At 41.6% G+C, this 20,784-nt stretch overlaps 1 pseudogene; it reads left to right on the top strand.

The window, feature by feature from the left end:
* The first annotated feature begins 382 nt into the window (after window positions 1-382).
* Window positions 383-20,025, top strand: LOC142427536 (COMM domain-containing protein 2 pseudogene; annotated as a pseudogene).
* Window positions 20,026-20,784: the final 759 nt, after the last annotated feature.

Below are 20,784 nucleotides of genomic sequence, written 5' to 3'. Positions count from 1 at the left end.
TCATCTAGTTCTCTACACTGAGAGCTCAGCTGGAAGATCACAGAGGATCCAACAGAGCAAGGCATTGATGACAGTTGAGTGGGTTTCAGACTACTTTGAAGGTCTATAATCGATTGAATGAAAATAAAATTTCATGAGATAGATGAAAACTAAAAATAAAATTTCATGAGAGAGGATGAATAAACACCTTTTTACTGTTCTGTTGTTTAAATTCAAGTTGTTGGGTTCAAACGTAACAATAGGGGCCCCAAGGAGGCTGAAGCTAAGGCTCAGAGGAAGCACAGCAAGAAATGCCAGTGCAGCAGCAAGGAGACCTGACTCCGTGTGTGTGTACAAGGTGCTCAAGTAGGTCCACCTGGACTCCAGCATCTCGTCCAGGGCCATGGGCACCGTGAACTTGCTGCTCAACAACCCACTGGAGCGCATCACCTGCCAGGCATCTCAACTGGCACATTCCAAACAGCACTCCACCATCATCACTGCCCAGCACATCCAGGGGGTCGTGCACCGACTGCTGCCTGGCCAACTGGCCAAGAATGTAGTGGCCAAAGGCCACCAGCTCCAAATAAACTGTCCTTCAGCCACATAGTACTCAAAACCCACTTCTGTTTTCATGCCACAGAAAGGTCGAAAAATTTGGCACTATCTAGTTTTGGGTTTGTTTGTTTCAGTTTGGTTGTTTGACTCTTTGGCACACAGTTTATTTAGTTAGTTTTTGTGATGGAGATCTTTTCTTTTTGAACACATTTTGGGGCACTTGATCCATACATTCCACAATTGAACAGTTCAAACAAAAATTGTACAATCATTAGAATTATTTCATACCATTGTCTTCTTTCCCACCACGATTAAATCGCCTTTCAAATGACCTGTGTAGTCACCTTCTGTTCTAGTGCTCAGTTCCCTCCTTCCCTCATTCTTTACTCCCCAAATCCCCTCCTCCTCCCCAACTCAGCAACCCCATCCCCACCCCACAGCTGACATGCCTATAAGCCCTCCCATCATTTCTTATATGTAGGCATCCACTCCTTCGGTGCTCCACCAACTGATAAACCCAACAGAAACTAACGAAAAGAAACAGTGTGGGAAGGATAAAACCATAGTAATGTACCGACAAAAATACAACCAGTAAAAATAGGGCCACCCTCAACATCTTAAAAGCCAGGGAAGACGTCTTTGTCATAATAGATCTTGCACCTAAAACAGACTCTGGTCGGGTCCAGAGGGAGGTCACAGAAGCAAGACCCCGGGGCTCACCTCTGAGATGAAGAGGTGCCAGGAATCTCAGGGAGGAGGCGGCGCGGTGTGGAAAGGAAACAATGGGGGGGGTTAGGAGACCCGCAAAGCGACGAATCTGGGAACCCCGAAACCCAAAATCCCAGACTGGGATTTTCTCCTTTCTCCAACAGGGATTCCCACCATGAACCCCAAGCAACCCAAAAGCTGACAAATAGGACCGGCCTCGGGGACACCGCCCACCTCTGCCCATGAGCGGGGCGCAGGCAGCGGTTGGGGGGAGGAGACAAAGGGTCCTCGCAGACCGCTATGTGCAGCAGGGTCACCCTAAAATGGCCTACGCCCACACGCACGTCCCCGGAACCCCCTACCTGGGAGGGCTGGCAACAGGGTGCTCAGGCCGTGGGCGCTTCTCGGCACCACGTGCAGCATCCAGGTCAGCAGAATCTGCGATGTGAGCTGCAGTCCCGGCGAGGACACTGCCACTTCCGGCCCTGTCTGGGCATGACCCGGGGTGGGAGGAGCTTGCAGGGTCTGGGAGGAGTAGGGTCTCCGCCTTCACTTCCTCTCAAGGCAGCTCTTGTCCCGCCCATTTCTACCGCTGCACAAACCCCAGTGCCTGGCGAGGGATGGGCGGGGCCGGGCCGGGCGGGGCGCGGCGCAAAGGTGAGGAGGTCCAGCGCAAATGGGCTCAAGGCAGCACCCAGCGGTCGGAAACGATAGAGATCTACATTTGTTTTATGAAAAATAAAATTAACCAAATATGTAGAAATTATCAACTAATTAAATTAAAACCACATGCAAGTAAAATTTTGCAGAAGATAATTTAATAATGATTGCAGCAGTACATCAACAAGGAGCCTCCAGAAATGCAATGTGGATTCACAAGAGAATGTGAAACAAGATATCATTGCTGACATCAGGTGGGTATTGACTGAAAGCTACCAGTTTTATTGTTGGGTTTTGTTGACTACGCAAAAGCATTTGACTGTGTGGGTCTCTGACAGGTATACTTATGTCACTTAAATCTGTCATAGATTTATGTCAACTTGAAGGTGTATGAAAATATAGTGGTGGAATACAACCCGTCGATCAGGTCACAGCCTGGTGATGCCTCCTGGGGGGTGTGCCCTTCTAATAATTAGAGAAACTTGGAACGTCCCTCTCTGCCACTCCATCTTCCTGCCAGATAGAAGTCTGCCCCCCACACACACAGGGTGGCCCCACGTGGGCTGCTCAGCCTGAGAGCTATTTGTTTGATAAAGTGCTATCATGCCTTAGATCATTCACCTTCATGTCTTTTTATTCCTATCCTTAGTAATTAACATATCTAAAGTGCACAAGTATATGTATATAGTTCAATAAATTTTAGCTCTGTATACACATAAGTTTTCTATTGTTATGAAGAGTTACAGTTTTGGAAATTCACAGGGACAGTTCAACCTTGTCTCATAGGGTCACTATGAGACAAAACTGACTTGATGACAGTAATTCTTTTTTTGTGTACACATGTATGTATCATACAGTTCAGCACACCAAGTCCCCATGCATGTTTGAGCACTCTCCACAACCCCTCCCCATATTGATTATCTTCATCTGATAATGGTGTTATTCTGGGTTGCCTAGAGAAACAAATTCAGAGACTCATGTGTATAAGAGCTTTATGCAATGGAGATCCCCTCATAGAGGGGTTTAGGAGAGGAGACGGGTTAAATAGGGTGCGAGGTAGTACCGATGAAGAACACAGCTTTCCCCCAGATCCTGGATGCTTCCTCCCCCCAACTACCATGATCCGAATTCTACCTTGCAGGGCTGGATAGGGCAGAGGTTGTACACTGGTGCATATGGGAGCTGGAGACACAGGGAATCCAGGGTGGATGATACCTTCAGGACCAAGGGTGTGAGGGGCGATGCTGGGAGAATGGAGGGTGAGTGGGTTGGAAAGGGGGAACTGATTACAAGGATCCACGTGACCTCTTCCCTGGGAGAGGGACAGCAGAGAAGGGGGCGAGGGGAGACTCCAGATAGGGCAAGATATGACAAAATAACGATGTATATATTACCAAGGGCACATGAGGGAGGGGGGAGAGGGGAGGGAGCTGAAAAAAAAGAGGACCTGATGCAATGGGCTTAAGTGGAGAGCAAATGCTTTGAGAATGATTGGGGCAGGGAATGTATGGGTGTGCTTTATACAATTGATGTATGTATATGTATGGATTGTGATAAGAGTTGTATGAGCCCCTAATAAATTGTTTAAAAAAAGAGCTTTATGTACTGTACAATTTGTATATTAAGAAAACATTCCAGCCCCATGCAAATGAAGACCATAAGTCCGATATTAGCCCGTATGTCCAGTAGCAGACTGTAAATTCCTCTTTAGACTCATGCAAAGCATGGAATGACGCTGAGTGCAAGAAGATTACAGGCCAGTGGGTTGAAAGTCTCCGAGATCCATGTCAGTGGAAGCATCTCAACGCTGGCACATGGCTCCTCCAGCTCCCGGACTCTACAGTAGGTCCATATGTCCTGTCAGTAGGAAAGTCTAGCAGGAATTGGGTGTGTGCCCCACTTCCAGTGAGCTATTTATCTCTAGCTCCTCCAAATGAGGTCATCAAGCTGCGACCCTTCACTCTTTAAGAGTCTCAAGTTGACAACAGATTAGGTAACTACCACACGCATTAATCAAGCTCAAGGTGGAGTTACCTCACCTTACCACCTGTGGCAATGACAAGGTCACAGTCCATGTATGAATGATCTATACAAGCATCCCCAGCTGTCCACACCATAGTATCCCTTTTACCTTGTGAACAGAAGACAAAACAGTAACAAAGCTAGAAAAACTAACCCAGCAAGTTGAAACATGAGTGCTAGTTCTTCAAACACCTGTGAGTAGAGCTCAGGGTGAGATCAACACAAACATCTCATTCAGAAGGGGCAAGTCTGCAGGGTGCACAGGATGGTTGAAACATACGAACCAACCCAGTCGAAGTAGCAGAGGGCAAGATCGTTATTGATAGTTCACTGAACTTGGAGTTATTCCCAGAAAGCAAGTATTAACATAGATTTATTTCCTATTTATTTCTGGAGTTTTCTTAACTTTTAACCAATAAGCTTTCATTACAACTTTATTAAGACATCATGCTTCCACCAGTAGACTGTTGTTAGCTTTCATTGAACGGGTTGCGAATCATAGAGACTCTACGTACAATAGAATGAAACAGTGCCTTGTCCTGCACCATCCTCAGTCTTTACAATGTCTGATACCATTGTTATAGTCACAGGGTTCGTCCACCTTGGTGACCCTGTACTTCAACATCTATGAGGTCCTTTTCCCAAGAATAGTCCCTCCTGATATTGTGTCCAAAGTCTGTGTGAAAGAACCTTGTCTCTTAACTCCCAATGAGAATTCTGGTTGTCCTGTTTCTGCAACAAGTCTTTTTGAAGATATTATTATTATTTATTTTAAGAGGGACACCACTAACTTCCCTTTCAATCTCTCCATTCAGGAACATTATTACTTAACATGATCACTGTTTTTTATCCATCTTAACATACAGTTTGGTGGCACTTTTGAAGACATCAGAGAAGACCACATTTTATTTAGTCTGTTAATCCAAAGATGACAAATCTGGGATGATTTCCACGTTCAGCCCCTTCGAACGCCTTGTGAATAATTGCCAGCCTGCCTTTAGGAACACAAGTAAGGGATGATTCTGGTAGTATATATATTGAGCTTGTATTCAGTTAGTTTAACTAGTAAAATTCAGAATCATGAAAGTTCATCATGTGCTTCAGTATTCCCAATATTTATTCAATTCATGCTTGTCTCATTCATATGCAATCCTTTTATGAATATCCTCTGTGAGGCCTTTGTATGAATTTGTGTAAGTATGTTTTGCAGGATAGAATCAATGGATGTTGGTTTCAGCATATTGTGTTTGTTAGTCCAGGTAGATTAGAGAAACAAATTCATAGACACACATATGTGTATAAGAAAAAGCTTTATATACAAAACTAATTGGGTATTAAAGAAACATTCCAGCCCAGTCCAGATCAAGTCCATACACCCAATATTAACCCAGATGTACAATACTAGTCCATAAATTTTTCATTACACTCATGCAGCTTAGCAATAATGCTGAATACAGGAAGATCACAAGCCAGTGGGTGGAAAGTCTTATGGATCCAGTGGCGGTAGAAGCACCTCGGTGCTGGCAAGGGTCTCTACATGGCTCCTACATCTCCCAGGCCTCTGGCTCCATCAGCCTCTCTCCAAGGGGCTTTTCAAAAGTGAAGTCTAGCAGGAAGTGTGTGTGTTCCACCCCCAGTGAGCTATTTATCTCTTTAGTGCCTACAAATGAGGTCATGAAGCTGCGACCTGATTGACAGGCTAACCTCCACCCCTTCACTCTTAAGTCTAAAATTGACAACAGATTATGTAACTACCACATTGAGTGTGCTTTTTTGGGTTAGGTCTGTTTATTCATTTCCAACTTGTAACAACCCTGTATACAAAAGAACAAAAATAATGTACATTATTGAGCCATCTTCAATATAATTCCTAAGTTTGAGCCCATTATTGAAGCTACTGTGTCAGTTCATCTCCTCATGGGCCTTACTCTATTTGACTGTCCTCTACTTTGCCAAGGATGATACCCTTTTCCAAGTACTGGTCTCTCTTGATATCATGTTAAAAAAAATGTGAGAGGAAGTACCATCATCTTGTTTCTAAGGAATATTCTGGATGTACTATTCCAAGAAAGATTTGCTTGTTCCTTTAGCCAAACCAAAACCACTAGCATTAAGTCAGTGCTGACTCATAGCGACCGCCCTGTGCGTTTCCAGGACTGTAAAGGTTTACAGGAGTAGAAAGCCCAGTCTTTCTCCTGAAGAGCGTCTGCTGCTGGTGGTTCATCAGTTAACCTTTACTCTGCGATCCTCATGGTTGGTTCCTTTGACAGTCCATGGTAATTCCAATATTCCTCAATAGCACCACAATTCACATGCAATGATTCTTTACTATTCTTTACTCAATGCTCAACTTTCACAAGCACATGAAGCAATTGAAAATACCATCACTTGAGTTAAACTTGGTATGACGACATATGGCAGTACATTTGATTTAAGTAAAGACATGGTTACCCAATTTAGCAATATTTTTGGTCATTTGTATGTTGTCTGGCCACACTAGAACATTCCATTGTTTAAATATAGACTAATGTAGGTGTCGTGAATCAGAAGAGATATGGCCCTGGTTTGTGGTGAATATTTTCATTTCTTATCTATTTACATAGCCATTTATCCTCCTTTCTGTTTGGCTGTTTGTTTCTCTCTCTAGTGATGTCTCTACCTATCACTGGGAATAAAAATGTCCTCGATCTGTGGCTGCATATACCTCCCAGAACAGACTACACTCTTGTGTGGATTAAGAGAACGGGGCAGTGGATAAAGAGAAGACTTCAGAAAAACTCTGGATTATCCTAAAGGCACTGCCAGCAGCATTGAGTGGGAGGAGCACACCCAGGGTCCTCACTTCATCCTGTCCACCTTGATGAACAAATGCGCCTCCAACATGCGAATTCCTCTTTGGCAGCCAGATGAAGCCACAGCACACATATGCTTAACAATGCGCAGTCCTCATCAGCCCGGAGAGCATTTTTTGGGTGTCATGAATCTTATCCACAAGAACATGAAGCATGTGCGGATTTTCCTCGTTCTAGTGGCAACTCTGGGTGGTGAGTGCTTCTGGGATTCCAACATCAAGTCTGTGGATGCAGCATCTGAGCACATGACTCACGGTGTTTCTCTTTATCCCCAGGTGTCCTGGCCCAGGTGCAGCTACAAGAGTCAGGCTCTGGACTGGTGAAGCCCTCACAGACCCGGTCTCTCACCTGTGCTGTCTCTGGATTCTTTTTAACTGGCTATTATGTGCACTGGATTGGCCAGGCTCCAGGAAAGGTCCTGGGGTGGGGCAGGGTTTTAGCTTATGATGGGAAAACATACTATATATAATCCGTCTCTCCAGTCAAGAGTCAGCATCACCAAGAACACCTCCAAGAGCCAAGTTTATTTAAAACTGAGCTCTGTGAATCCCGAGAACACAGCCATGTATTACTGTGCTAGAGACACAGTAATGGGAAGTCAGTGTGAGCCCAGGCACAAACCTCCCTGCATCAGGCCATGGTTCCAGACCACACAAGAGAGGAGTCAGGGATGCTTTCCGCTCAGAAGCTGCAGTTTCCCCCACATTTTCAGCACATCTCTAGGGATTATCATGTATACACTCTGGGGAAACTTCATGCATCTGAATGTCTTCTTTTCATTGGAATGGGCTTTGTCTGTCTTTGACCATATATACAACAGAGTTCACAGTTATATGTCTTGATAAGATATGTCTGCAATTGACTGTACTAACTAGTATTTGTTGTCAAAGCCAGAGACATTCCAAAACACCAGACACCACCAGAGTCTATGCCAACTTACAGTGATGCTATTGTGAGTTTCTGAGACTATAACTGTTTACAGGAGTAAAAAGCCATGGAACGTCTGGTTGTTTTAAACTGTGTACGTGCAGATCTCAGCCCAAAGCATAACTACTTTACACAAGAGGGATCCTTAAAGAAACTTTAATGCTGGAAAAATCTCTCTTGTGAGTCCCAATTTTTCTCTAAGCAATCGGATGTATTCATTCATATATGCTCATACATGTATATTTATGCAATAATTTTAACTTACAGTGACCTGGATAATATTGTATGTGTTGATAGTCTTAGGTATGCTTGAATTGGCTTCAACTCACAGAGATCCTATGTGCAACACAATGAAATGCTGCCCGGACGTGCACTATGCGCACAATCATTCCTCTGTTTGGACTGATCACTGCAGCCATTGTGATAATCATCTCATTGATAGTCTCTCTCGTTTTCATTGACATTTTACTTCACCAAGCACAAGATCATTCTCCAGGGACTAGTTCCTCCTGATGACATGACCAAATGAGTGCAATGAAGTCTTGCTCGAATGCTTCCAAGAAATATTCAAGATGTTGGACAACAGAAAAGTGGATAAAGGGAGATGTCAGTGTAAAATATAACAAAATAATCTACAAATTATTAAGGGTTCATGACGGAGGGCGGGAGCAGGGTTGGAGGGAAAAAAATGAGGAGCTGATACCAAGGGCTCAAGTAGAAAGCAATGATCAAGACAGTGTGTTCTGTTACAAATTTCCCGTTGTTGTGTTTCCCCACATAAAACATCTCCCCTTTCCCCCGGCATTGTTATCCGACCTGAGAAGAACCTTGTGTTTTGATTTGTTGTTGTTTTGTTTTTGATGCTGTTAAATGCCAGAGTGCATTCCAATTCTACGTGAGTCAATGGACAACAGAACTAAAGAATGCCTAGTTCAGCACCACAATCACAAGGACTCTTTTTGAGCCCATCGTTACAGCCACCGTGTCAGTCCAGCTCATGATGTAGCTTCTTCTTCACTGATCCCCTACTTTATCATGGAGGAGGTCTTTCTCAAGGGACTGGGAGGGATCATGATAATGTTGCATGAAACAAAGTCTCACTCTCCTTGATTCTAAGGAACTCTCTGGCTGTATTTCACTCGAAACAGATGTTTCTTTTATTGAAAGCCTGTCCACGGTACTTTCATCATTCTTTTTAACACCATAAGTCAAAGGTCATCATTTTTATGGCCTTCCTTATTCATATAATAATATTTAAAATTTTAACTTGGCTTCTAAAAGGGACATTTAAGAAGTCCTGTAATATGATCCTGTTGGTGCAGATATAAAAAGGGCTATGGTGGTGCTGTGGGATAAGATTTGTTTGCTCACTACAAGGTCAGGGATTCAAACCAGCCAACGGTTCCCCGAGTAAGATGACATTGTTTATTGCTGTAAATAATTACAGTCAGAGAAAGCCTAATGAGTACTTCTTAGTCCTCTAAGGTTCCTATGAGGCAGAAAAGATGAAATCACAGTGGTTTGGTTTTAGAGAAAGAGCTTGTTCGTTTCCTAGCTCAGCTGCTTGCTCTATTGGTTTTCCCTCGATGCAGAAGAATGTCTGGGGTGTTTATAGTGCTCAGACCTCAGAAAGAATGAATTAATGCATACATTAGTGGATGCATATGTTCAAACCAAATAATAATGCTGCACTGGAACTCATAATTTTCTAATTGCAAATGTGGACTCTATGGAGCCTACTAATTCAAGGTATGCCTGTGGGTCACATCACTCCCATCTCTGTCACCCAACTTGTTTCAACAACCAGCTCTGGAGACACTTTCTGGTGGAGCTGTGGTGCCTGCGCATTAGCAAACTGTTCATAGTCCCTCACTCGTATCACAGCCAGGAACACTCATAGGCAAATGCCTGTTGTGGTTTGTTACTTAAATGAGGCCACCACCTTCACCACCCTGCAATCAGGGGATCCCAGAGACTTCTGAGTCAGTCTTTGATACAGAAATGTCTACCTCCTTTCTACTCCTCCTGGTGTAGCTGGGTCTCCCATCAGGTCAGAGACCGGCAGATGCAGGTGGCCACAGCAGATTCAAAGACCCATGGATCCTTTAATGCTTGTTGTGACCTTGCTTATCCTGGGTCTATTTGATTTCTCTTTTTAAACTTGATAATTTCCATGTCCTTAACGATGGATGCTGGAATCTTGTTCAGAATTGCATTGTCATTACACATCGCTTAGAGCAGTGGTTCTCAACCTGCCTAATGCCGCAAACCTTTAACACAGTTCAACTTGTTTTAGTTACTAGTTCATAACTGTAATTTTACTACTGTTATGAATCATGAGATCCCTGTGAAAGGGTTGTTCGACCCCCAAAAGGCTTGTGACTCACAAGTTAAGAACCACTGTTGTAGACCACATTAACCGAAATAATTTTATTTCATAATTTTAATTTAAATCAGTAACTTTTAATATAACTTTCAATTTATCTCGTGACTTTCAGGAAACACTCAGGGATCATGTTGGGTGGAATCTCAGTCCAAAGGAGAGATTCAGGTTCTAGATCAAGGTCCTGGCCCTCAGCCTGTATGCATTCCTAGATTACAGCCAGGACAGCATGCCAGACTTAAGACAAAGCCATCTTGGGAGAAAAGGCTCCATTCATCTGTAGAGATTTTCAATCAGGCACTAGATAAGATCAGAAAAACCAAACAATAACATAGTAGTTAGAATTTTATCCTGTAAACTTTTATTCTTGTTTGCCAATTAACAGAACACAACTGCATCCAATTGGATTGTATTATCCTTGGAATCATATTTTCTGCCATCATTTCCACATTTCAGAATATTGGGAGGTTTAGTGCACCTTGAGGATGACTGACCAAATCTAACTCCAAGCAGCATTTATGACTGTTCTATGCAGGTTCACAGGGAATCAGAACTGACTACAGGACCCTAACAATTACAAAGGATCATCAAAACATTATTTGCTATGTTTGAGACTGTTATTGCAGTCACTGTATCAATGCACCTCCTTGAGGGCTTGAGAGAAGGAAATGTCTCCTCCATGGTCATTTCAGTCAACACATCATATCTTCAGAATATCAAACTGTAGTCTGAGGACACGGTCACCTATGACTATGCAAGAAACAATGAAAACTCACATCCTGAAAATGCCAGACACCCAGGACAAAGTGAATGACTTTGACAATTCATTTGCTGTCCTTTTTTCCTCTTCTTTCACTTAGTGGTTAAAGCTTTGTGAAAAAAAGCTTTTATTTCCTGAAAATAGTTTCAGTTTTGGGCTGTTAAATCAGCTCCACAAAATTGGAGGAAACATTCTCTAGGACTCAAATCATACAATTATGCCATAAACAAAATCAAAGTCAATTCTAACACATAGGAACATTGTAGACTCTGGATTGTACATTTTTTTGGAGGTAGACCCTTTAATCATGCTTCCCAGATGCTGGATTTCAGGTGGTCAATGCCCTACCCACCGTGAACCCAGGGTTTCTATATGCTCATAACAATTTAACAAAACAAAACCAATCTAGAACTGTTTTGGATTCCATGGAGGTGATTCTGATTCACTGTGTCCCGTTGTGCACAGAGTAGAATTGCATTCCCATTTGAAAGGCTAAGACCTTTGAGAACAAACTCACTATACCTTTTGATAGCCGGGCACCATAAGCTTTGTTCACATTTGCTTATGCACCTGCTTTGTCTTCAGCTATTGTGTCAGGAAGGCGAGCATCATGGAATGCCAGTTTAATAGAAGAAAGTATTCTTTCATTGAGGGAGTGCTTGAGTGGAGGCCCAATGTCTATCTGGTACCTTAATACTAAACCTATCCATATATGTACACAGATCTATCTCCACATACTCATACATATATTTACATACATACATGCCTTTATTTAGACCTCTCCATATGCCATTTACCTCCTAGCTCCTTCCTCTATTTCCTTTTGCTTTCCTCTTATTCAACGATCATATTCAGCCTTCATTTTGGTTTCAGTAATTCTTCTCTGTTACAGTACCCTTGGTCATGCCCTACCAGGCCTCCTACACCCTCTTCACCACCGATTTGGATCACTTGTTCCCTTCTCCCTGAGTTTGTTAACACCACTTTCTTTCCCCCAACCTCCCCCTCTCCCATGTCCCCCTGGAACTGTCAGTCCCATTTGCTCCTCCAAACCAAAAAAATCTTGTCATTGTGAATGAGGGGGAGTGCAGAATGGGGACCCATAGCCCACTTGTAGGCAATTGGACATCCATCCCCTTAGAGAAGGGTCGCGGGGAGATCAGCCAGTCATGGTGCAGTGTAGTAAAAATGAAACATACAACTTTCCTCTAGTTCCTAAATGCTTCCTCCCCACCCACTATCATGACCACTATTCTACCTTACAAATCTGGCTAGACCAAAAGATATACACTGGTACAGGTAGGAACTGGAAACACAGGGAATCCAGGGTGGAAGATTCCTTCAGGACCAGTGGTAAGAGCGGCAATACCAGGAGGGTGGAGGGTGGCAGGGGTGAGGGTGGGAATGGGGATCGATTACAAGGATCTACATATAACCTCCTCCCTGGGGTAGGGACAACAGAAAAGTGGGTGGAGACATCGGACTGTGTAATAAATGACAAAATAATAATTTATAAATTGTCAAGGGTTCATGAGGAAGGGGGAGTCCAGAGTGAGGGGTAAAATGAGGAACTGATGCCAGGGGCTTAAGTGAAGAGCAAATGCTTTGAGAATGATGAGGGAAATGAATGTACAAATGTGCTTTACATAATTGATGTAAAGAACTTCTCTTAAGCTTGACTCATGCCCCATTTTAGAATTTTTAAAATGCTGTTCTGGCCTCTTTCATCACTAAAGTATGTAACCTCTTTGTCTACCACACCCAGTTTTGCGCCATCGCAATGTTTTATTATTCAAATGTCAATATCCTCCTGTTCTCAGAATGTGCACATTTTCCATACCCCATTCCACCCTGCCTCACAAAGTTAAAAAGATTACGCTTATCTTAGCTTCTGTAAACTGCTTGCTGAAAGGAATGTGGAATCCCCCAACCTTCCCTACATACACACTGAAAGCTTTATAATAGCTTCAACCACTCCTAATTGCCAAACCAACAGCGGTTTTTGCCCTTATAAACTCACCTGAATATAATTTTCAGCTTTGAGTAATTTAGCCGAGATTTGAATCCTCCCAAAGGCCACCAGCTATAATAAAGACTCCCAATTTGGACATAAATAAAAATTGCATTACTAATGCACATTAGAAGACTACATGAGAAAAGTAAAATGAGAGCCCGTGGACAGGGAAATTTTTTTTTTAATCAATGGCACATCAGCCAAAGGGACAATTACAAATACATACAGAACTCTATATCTCAATAAGAAAATAACAAGAAACCAAATAAAAAAATGGGGAAAAGATATGAAAAAAATTGAAGTACAAATGATTAATAATGATAAGCAAATGAAGTTCACATGATTAACTTCACCAAAAATGAAATACAGATGGTTAACAAACATATAAAAAATGCTCATGCTCACTAGCCTTCAGATGCAAATTCAAACCACAATGAGATAGTACTTAACCCCTGCAATGCAAGCCCAAAACAAAGAAGCAAAACAACAAATGCTGGAGAGGATATGGAGGGATTGGGATTCATATATACTGGCGGTGGACTTAGAGATACATACAGCCACTGTGGAAATCAATGTGGCACTACTTAAAATAACCAAAGCTTGAAGTCCCATTTGATCCAACAATACCACAATTAGACACCATGGAATTCATACACAAAGCAATATATTTTTAAAAACAACATACTAAAACAGAGGTAAAGCTCAGTTGAAAATAAGAGGAATGTTTAAAACTGCAAGATTTAAAATGGGTGAAAAAGGTTCTCAAAAGATAAAGGGTCATATTTTAACTTAACTGCATCTGAATAATCCACCTTCCAAAGAATTCTGCATGGGAGCAAGGCCATTCACATTCCTGTTCTATGGTCACAGTATTTCTCCAGTTAATGTAGTTAATATGGGTCAAAGGAATGATCAAATGTAAAATGAAATATTGTTCTTGGTATCAAGGTACATATGCACACAGGATGAGTCTATCAGGCTTTCCCAGTAGCTGTATTCATGATTTCCTGCAGGATTTACATTGCAGTCATACACTGTGACAGACATTTTGTTCAGCCCTTCTGTCCAATCACTGCGTCAGTTTATCCTATGAGCTTTGGGGAACATCAAAGAAAATATAATTGGATACTGCAGTAACTGCCAATCACTAAATGCATACGCACTGCCACATACCCTGTATTCATATGGTTTCTCTGCTGTACAAATCCTCTATTGTCACATGACTCCTTTCGGGGTAAAGGCCAGCCAATCAGAACTACATTCGTTAACATCCCAATGTAGTCTAGTGACACACTGAGAGAAACCAAAGAGGGTATTTGCAAAGTCACTATATTGCCAGAGCTTTCCTTCTTATTGAGATCACTGGTATGAGATGTCACATGACTTCCTGTAGTTTCCTATCTTGAGTGAATTTTGTATGTTTTCAGTTTTGTGTGTTTCTGTGAAGAAAACTTAGAAGCACAGGTAAAAGTTTTACCCACATTCAATGCAGTTTCATGGTAACTATCCTACCTGAAATCATTGATGAGACATAAGTGTTTAAATTTTTTTAATGTTTTTTTTATGATTTAAAACTTAACAGAGTAAATTGGTTTTCTATTCAAGTTCATACATTGATTGCAGTCCCCAAGATACACCAGCTTTCTTCCCACTTCTGCCCACTCCCTGTGTTTCTATACTATTCATCCTTCTGTCATGTTTCTTCTAGCTTTTATAAGTTTTTAGCCATAAGCAAATGCTGTTCCTTTGATTTTGTATGGTTGATTTTCCAGGGAGTGTATGTTATTCTTCCCCTCCAAGTCTATATATAGTTGGGCTGAAAGCTGAGTCAGAGGAGTGAGTACAGGTCCAACAGTGAAACATCGCTAAAGGCCACAATCTGTAGATTCCAAGTTTCCAGCAGACCAGTAAGCCTGATCTATTTTATGGTTTTGGTTTGTTCCACTTTCTTCCCCACTCGACACAGGACTCTCTTTTGTGACCCTTTTCAGTGTAATTAGCACTGGAAGCCGAGCACCATCTAGTTCTTCTGGTCTCACGGTTGTGGAGTCTGAGGTTCACTGTGTTCCATTCATCCTTTGGAATAATTGTCCCCATACATCTTCTATTCTCTTTATTCTTATTTTATGGTACTTCTGTGCTGTCTCTGGTGGCTAACAAAGAGCATGCAGGTAGGGCAGGTACAAGTGTCATCTGGGTGGGCACTCTACTGCGTGATATAGCTGTGGATCCAGAAACACTAGGTTCTGTTCTCTTTCGGGTACTGAAAACTGGAAGAGCAATGAGGTACCTATGCACTCTGTGGAAGTCTGGAGGGTCTTCTCCCCACAAGGGTGGTCATGCCAATAGAGGGACAGCAATGCAGAACATGGATCCCCATATGGTCACAATTGTCTGTTCCCACGCTTGGCCCAGGCCAAACTCTAGCACCTCATCCTCTCTTTTGAAAGCTTTGTTACACTAACTCCAATGAAAGGTTTTCTTCTTGGAAACTGTCTAATGTTTAAGGAAACCTGACTTCCACATATAAGATTTTTTACATTTAACTCATGCAAAGAGCTTCTTTTCTTTGTGAAATCTCTGGTGTACTGTAAGGCATCACGTCTGGCTGAAAGCTTTACCACACTCAACACCTATTAAGGTTTTTCTCCACAAAGAATTCATAGATGAGTTATGAGATGTGCTTTCTGAAGGAAGCCTTTGACACATTCACTACAAACAGGGTTTCTCTCTCTGCATGGTGAGTTTTCTGATGAACGATGAGCTTATTCTTCCTGAAAAAGGCTTCCCACATTCACCACATACATGGGGTTTAGCTTCTGTGTGAAGTTTCTGATATGCTATAAGCTATGTTTTCTGGCTGAAAGCTTTACCACACTCACCACATACATAGCGGTTTTCTCCTGTGAATTTGTAGCTGAGTTTTGAGATTTCCTTCCTGAATGAAGCTTTTGCCACATTCACTACACACATGGGGTTTCTCTCCAGTATGAGTTCCCTGATGAACACTGAGGTCCTTCTATCTGATAAAACCTTTTCCACATTCACCACATATGTACAGTTTCTATCGAGTATGAGTCTGCTGGTGAACAGTGAGAGAAATCATCCAGGTAAAAGCCTTTCCACATTCACCACACACATAGGGTTTCTCTAGTATGAGTTCACTGATGAACCGTGAGAGCAGTCTTCCTGATATAGCCTTTGCAATAGTCACCACATACATAGGGGTTCTCTTCAGTATGAAATCGTAGATGAGTTTTGAGGTGTGTTTTCCGGTTGAAACCTTTGCCACATTCACCACACACATAGGGTTTCTCTCCAGTATGAATTCGCTGATGAACAGTGAGAGAAGTCATCCAGGTAAAGGCTTTTCCACATTCACCACATATATGGGGTTTCTCTCTTGTATGAGTTAGTAGATGAGTTTTGAGATATGTTTTCCGAGTGAAGCCTTTTCCACATTCATCACACACATGGGGTTTCTCTCCAGTATGAGTTACTTGATGAGTTTTGAGCTGTTTTTTGAGAATGAAGCCTTTTCCACATTCATCACATACATGGGGTTTCTCGCCAGTGTGAATTCGTAGATGAGTTTTGAGATGTGTTTTCCAGTTGAAACCTTTGCCACATTCACCACATACATGGGGTTTCTCTCCAGTATGAGTTCACTGATGAACAGTGAGGTTTTTCTTCCCGATAAAAGCTTTTCCACATTCACCACATACATGGGGTTTCTCTCCTGTATGAGTTAGTAGATGAGTTTTGAGATTTGTTTTCCGAATGAAGCCTTTTCCACATTCACCACATACATGGGGTTTCCGCCCAGTATGAGTTCGCTGATGAACAGTGAGAGAAGTCTTCTTGATAAAGCCTTTTCCACATTCACCACACACATGGGGTTTCTCTCCAGTATGAGTTCACTGATGAACAGTGACCTCAATCTTCTTGAATGTTTGCCCACACTGAGTACATTCATAGGTCTTACCTAGTGTATCAGTGATCCGGTGCTCATAGAACACAGACTCCTCGATGAAGGTTGTCCCACATTTATCACCTGTGTGCGGTTTCTCAATTTCATCAGATTTCTGATGCTGATGGCATTGTGACTTCATGAGCCTAGATTGTTCACACTCAGGGAATTCCTTTTCAGTACAACATTGCTCTTGTTCAACATGGAGAAAAGTTTCCTCATCTTCACTGAGCACAACTGACTTCTGTATTTTATTGCTTCTATTCTGATTTAATTCCAGGATGATTAAATATGATTTTTACGATTTTTTCATGTAAGCCAAACATCTCATCATTTTCCTTTGGAGGAAAATTATTTTTGTGCTGAGAAACAATACTTTCCAATGCATTAAATTTATAACACCGTTCTGTTCTGTCTATGCAACTTTCATATTGCGAGTGCTCAAGCAAATGATCATCATCTTTGTGGATTTCTGTAAAGCAAAAGAACATTGACTCTTTTCACCATCTTGATTGACAACAGATCTCTTAAAATATGCATTGATACAAAGTAGATCTTTAGTGACAACCCTTTTATATGAATAAAACACTATGCTTAATGTTTATTGCCCATTGGAGGTAACACAACAGTGCAAACAATCTAAATAGTTAACTTATTGTAGAAATCATGTTGGCTATGAAAGTGATGAATGGACACAGATTTGGTATTTGCCTAAGAAGGAAGAAATTGAGACCAATAGACCACAGATGTGATAAGGCTTGCCAATTATTCAACTAAATAGACTGATACTGGCTCTTTTTAATTAGATAATCAAGTGGTTTATAAAGCTGAGATTGACAAATTAAAGAAGACTAAAATCATATTCATCATCAAAAAGTATATGGGAAGATCTTCCCTTAAGTGTAATTCTGTCAGCAGATGGTTAATATTCATATGCCTGCAAGTAAGACCAGTTACCAAAAGTGTTATTTAGATTTGTGCACCAACTGTTTAGCAAACAAAGTGTGGGGTCCAGTCCCAGAGTCAAAAGGCTCGTAGGAATAGCATGTGCAAGTAAGAAAGATAAAGCAGACAGCAAAAACGGGGTAGAGTGGCTTCATCTCCGATGCTGTAATAAGATAGTGAGGTCATTTACCAGTGAGTTTATATTGCAGCGAGGTGTGCGAGCCTCCAGAAAGCATGGACAACAGAACAGACAGATGTGAATGTGGGAATATGTTGAACTCTTTTAGAACACTTCATGATAAGTATCAGGCTGTGGGAAACAAAATCAAGAAGAGATTGGAGGCAGACCAATTCTTTATTCTCAGAATTAAAGATAGAATTAAAGATTGCAAGGCCAGGTATCTGGTTGGAGGGAAGCATTCACATTTGTAAGTTGGAGAAGAGCCCCAATTACATTCTCCTAATTAAAAATCATCCCCACAATATCCTTTCATTACAGTGCTACCTTAATGATACCTCATGCAACACATGACTATTACCATCTGCGAGCAGCTTTAACTATAAGAGCAGATATGTTGTTATTGTTCTCCCTGCTCAGTGGATAGTTACTTCCCTCACTTGCCCTCAGCCTCAGCACTGGTCTTTAGTTGCTCACCCAATCACTTCAGGGACCTTCAGGGTAAAGCCACTGCCTACCTTGTTAAGTAGGTAGGCATCACTGTGAGTAAGGAGTGGGGGCGGGGCTGCATGCCCTGACACTATAAAAATTGGTGAAAGAATACAAAGCCTTTTTATGTCTGCCCTTCAATTATACAACCATCCCTTAAGACCCATCCAGAGGGAATTTAAGAGACAAAGTGATAGTTGATTGCTTGAGTGATAGCAACAAAGGGAACCTGATTCCTTTTAAAGCTAGGCATCTTTTAGCTGAGTAGCAAGAAGTCAGGTCCCTGTAGGAGCTATATTCTAACATCTTACTGGAGAGCAGTTGTGGAGACCACTCTATCTGGAGATTGTGCATTTCAGCTCTAGCTTTATCCTTGGGGCTTGGAGGTTTTCTTCTAACACTAGTACTGGTCTCCCAAGCCATGAAGTCAGGAGTATAGAGGTAAGGTTGCTTACACTTTCATCCAGGTTCTGTTTTCCACGATAACGAAATTGAGGGTGGGAGAGGGAGGGAATACGGGCAGGTGATATCAAGGAATTCAAGAAGAAAATATTTTGAAACCATGGTAGTATCAATACAATTAACTAAATAAATATATATACATTAGAAAATTTTGCATACCTTTTGCAGCCTGACATTGATCAACCATACATACAATCATGTACACAGATGAATGTAAAATTTGGGAACAATATAAGTAATTGGAAAATGCAGCCTTAGTGACAGAAATGACACACAAGTTTACCGATAAAATTTTGAGACTAATGATGAATTCAAAGCAAATTTTTATTAAACAAAAGAAATGGAAACTATACATATGGATGAACAAACAAAAATCAAATCCACCATATCCATAGAAAGAAATGGTGGAGAAGCTCATTAGTCAAAACACACCCAAGGGTTAACTGTGGAACAGATCATCAATTGCTCAAATCCAAGTAGAAGTTAGGAAAAGTAGCTAGATCACAGAGCTGAGAGACTATGTAAAGAATAAACTTGAGGAATAAAAGACTGCTGACAGATCCAGCGCGCTGGCTTCCCTCACAGTGGTCACCGAGTTCGGGCGCATCGCGGTGGAATTCCTGCGGTGAGGGTCAAACCCCAAGATCGACGAAGGCGCCGCGAGGAAACTCAACGTGAGTAGGGACACCTTCCAGCATATTGTGGAAGGGTTAACATATCTCCTCAATGAGAGCTCGAAGTTCATGACTTCCGAACTGGATTTCCAGGACTCTGTGTTTGTTCTGGGATTCTCTGAAGAACTGAACAGATTGTTGCTTCAGCTTTACCTGGACAACCGAAAGGAGATCTGAACGATTCTGAGCGAATTGGCACCAAGGCTCCCCAGTTACCACAGCCTTGAATGGAGATTAGATGCACAGCTCGCAAGCAGAAGTCTCAGGCAACAGATTAAGTCATCAGTGACGATAAAGCTACACCTCATCAGAATAGAGATCAAACCACCAGAGTTCTGCAGACTGTACCAAGTGACCCTGTTCCATTTGGTGCAGCAGCTGGAACAAGCACTGGGAGAGATGAAAACAAAGCACTGTCGGAGGGTTGTCCGAAACATCAAGTAGCACCATCAAGCTGAAGACACGGATCCCTCTGCATCGTCGGGGAATTGGGGATGGCAGTAATTACTCTCCAGATTTTTTTTTTAATTGTTGATGGTAATACATATCGATTAGATGAGATTTCTTTCTGTGCCAAGATACTGAGGACGTGGTAATGAACTAAAGTTCCTTTCCTGGTGCAAATTGTGTAAGATCCTTGACCAATTAAACTCTGTTTTGTATTTTAAATGTGTAAATAGGATTAAATCAAGTGGAAATGAATCTATACTGTTTATATCTTCTGTATATTTGAATGACTGTCCTGTTTTTGATACTTCTGTTGACTGGTTGATTTTCTTTATTATTTACATCCTCACTGACCAAAATTGAAAATAAATTCTGGGGATTTTTCTATTACTAAAAAAATAAAAAGACTGCTGAAAGAAGACTAATGACTGAGAAGAGATGAGATGTGGGACAACACGAAAGACATCTTACATATGAAAACCAAAAGGCTACTCAAAAGACAGAAGAGAGAGAGCAATATTGAATATACTATGCATTGTTTGAATAACAACAAAAAAATCTGTTGGAACATACAGAAAAAAATGTTCTTTAGAAGCATCAAAAGTCATCTTTCGGGGTGGGCCTAAGGAAGGCACACTGCACAGTAAGGAATATATAGTAGATATGTGTTTAATGAAGAAACCAACAACTCAGGATGTTAAAATGTCCTTTCCACTTAAAAATTATCGGAGGAACAGAAATGTTTTTAAAATCTTA

This window comes from Tenrec ecaudatus, chromosome 15, assembly GCF_050624435.1.
Source record: "Tenrec ecaudatus isolate mTenEca1 chromosome 15, mTenEca1.hap1, whole genome shotgun sequence".
Classification (NCBI taxonomy): Eukaryota; Metazoa; Chordata; class Mammalia; order Afrosoricida; family Tenrecidae; genus Tenrec; species Tenrec ecaudatus.
Note: the sequence above shows the minus strand (reverse complement) of the source record. Positions and strands in the feature narration are given on the sequence as shown.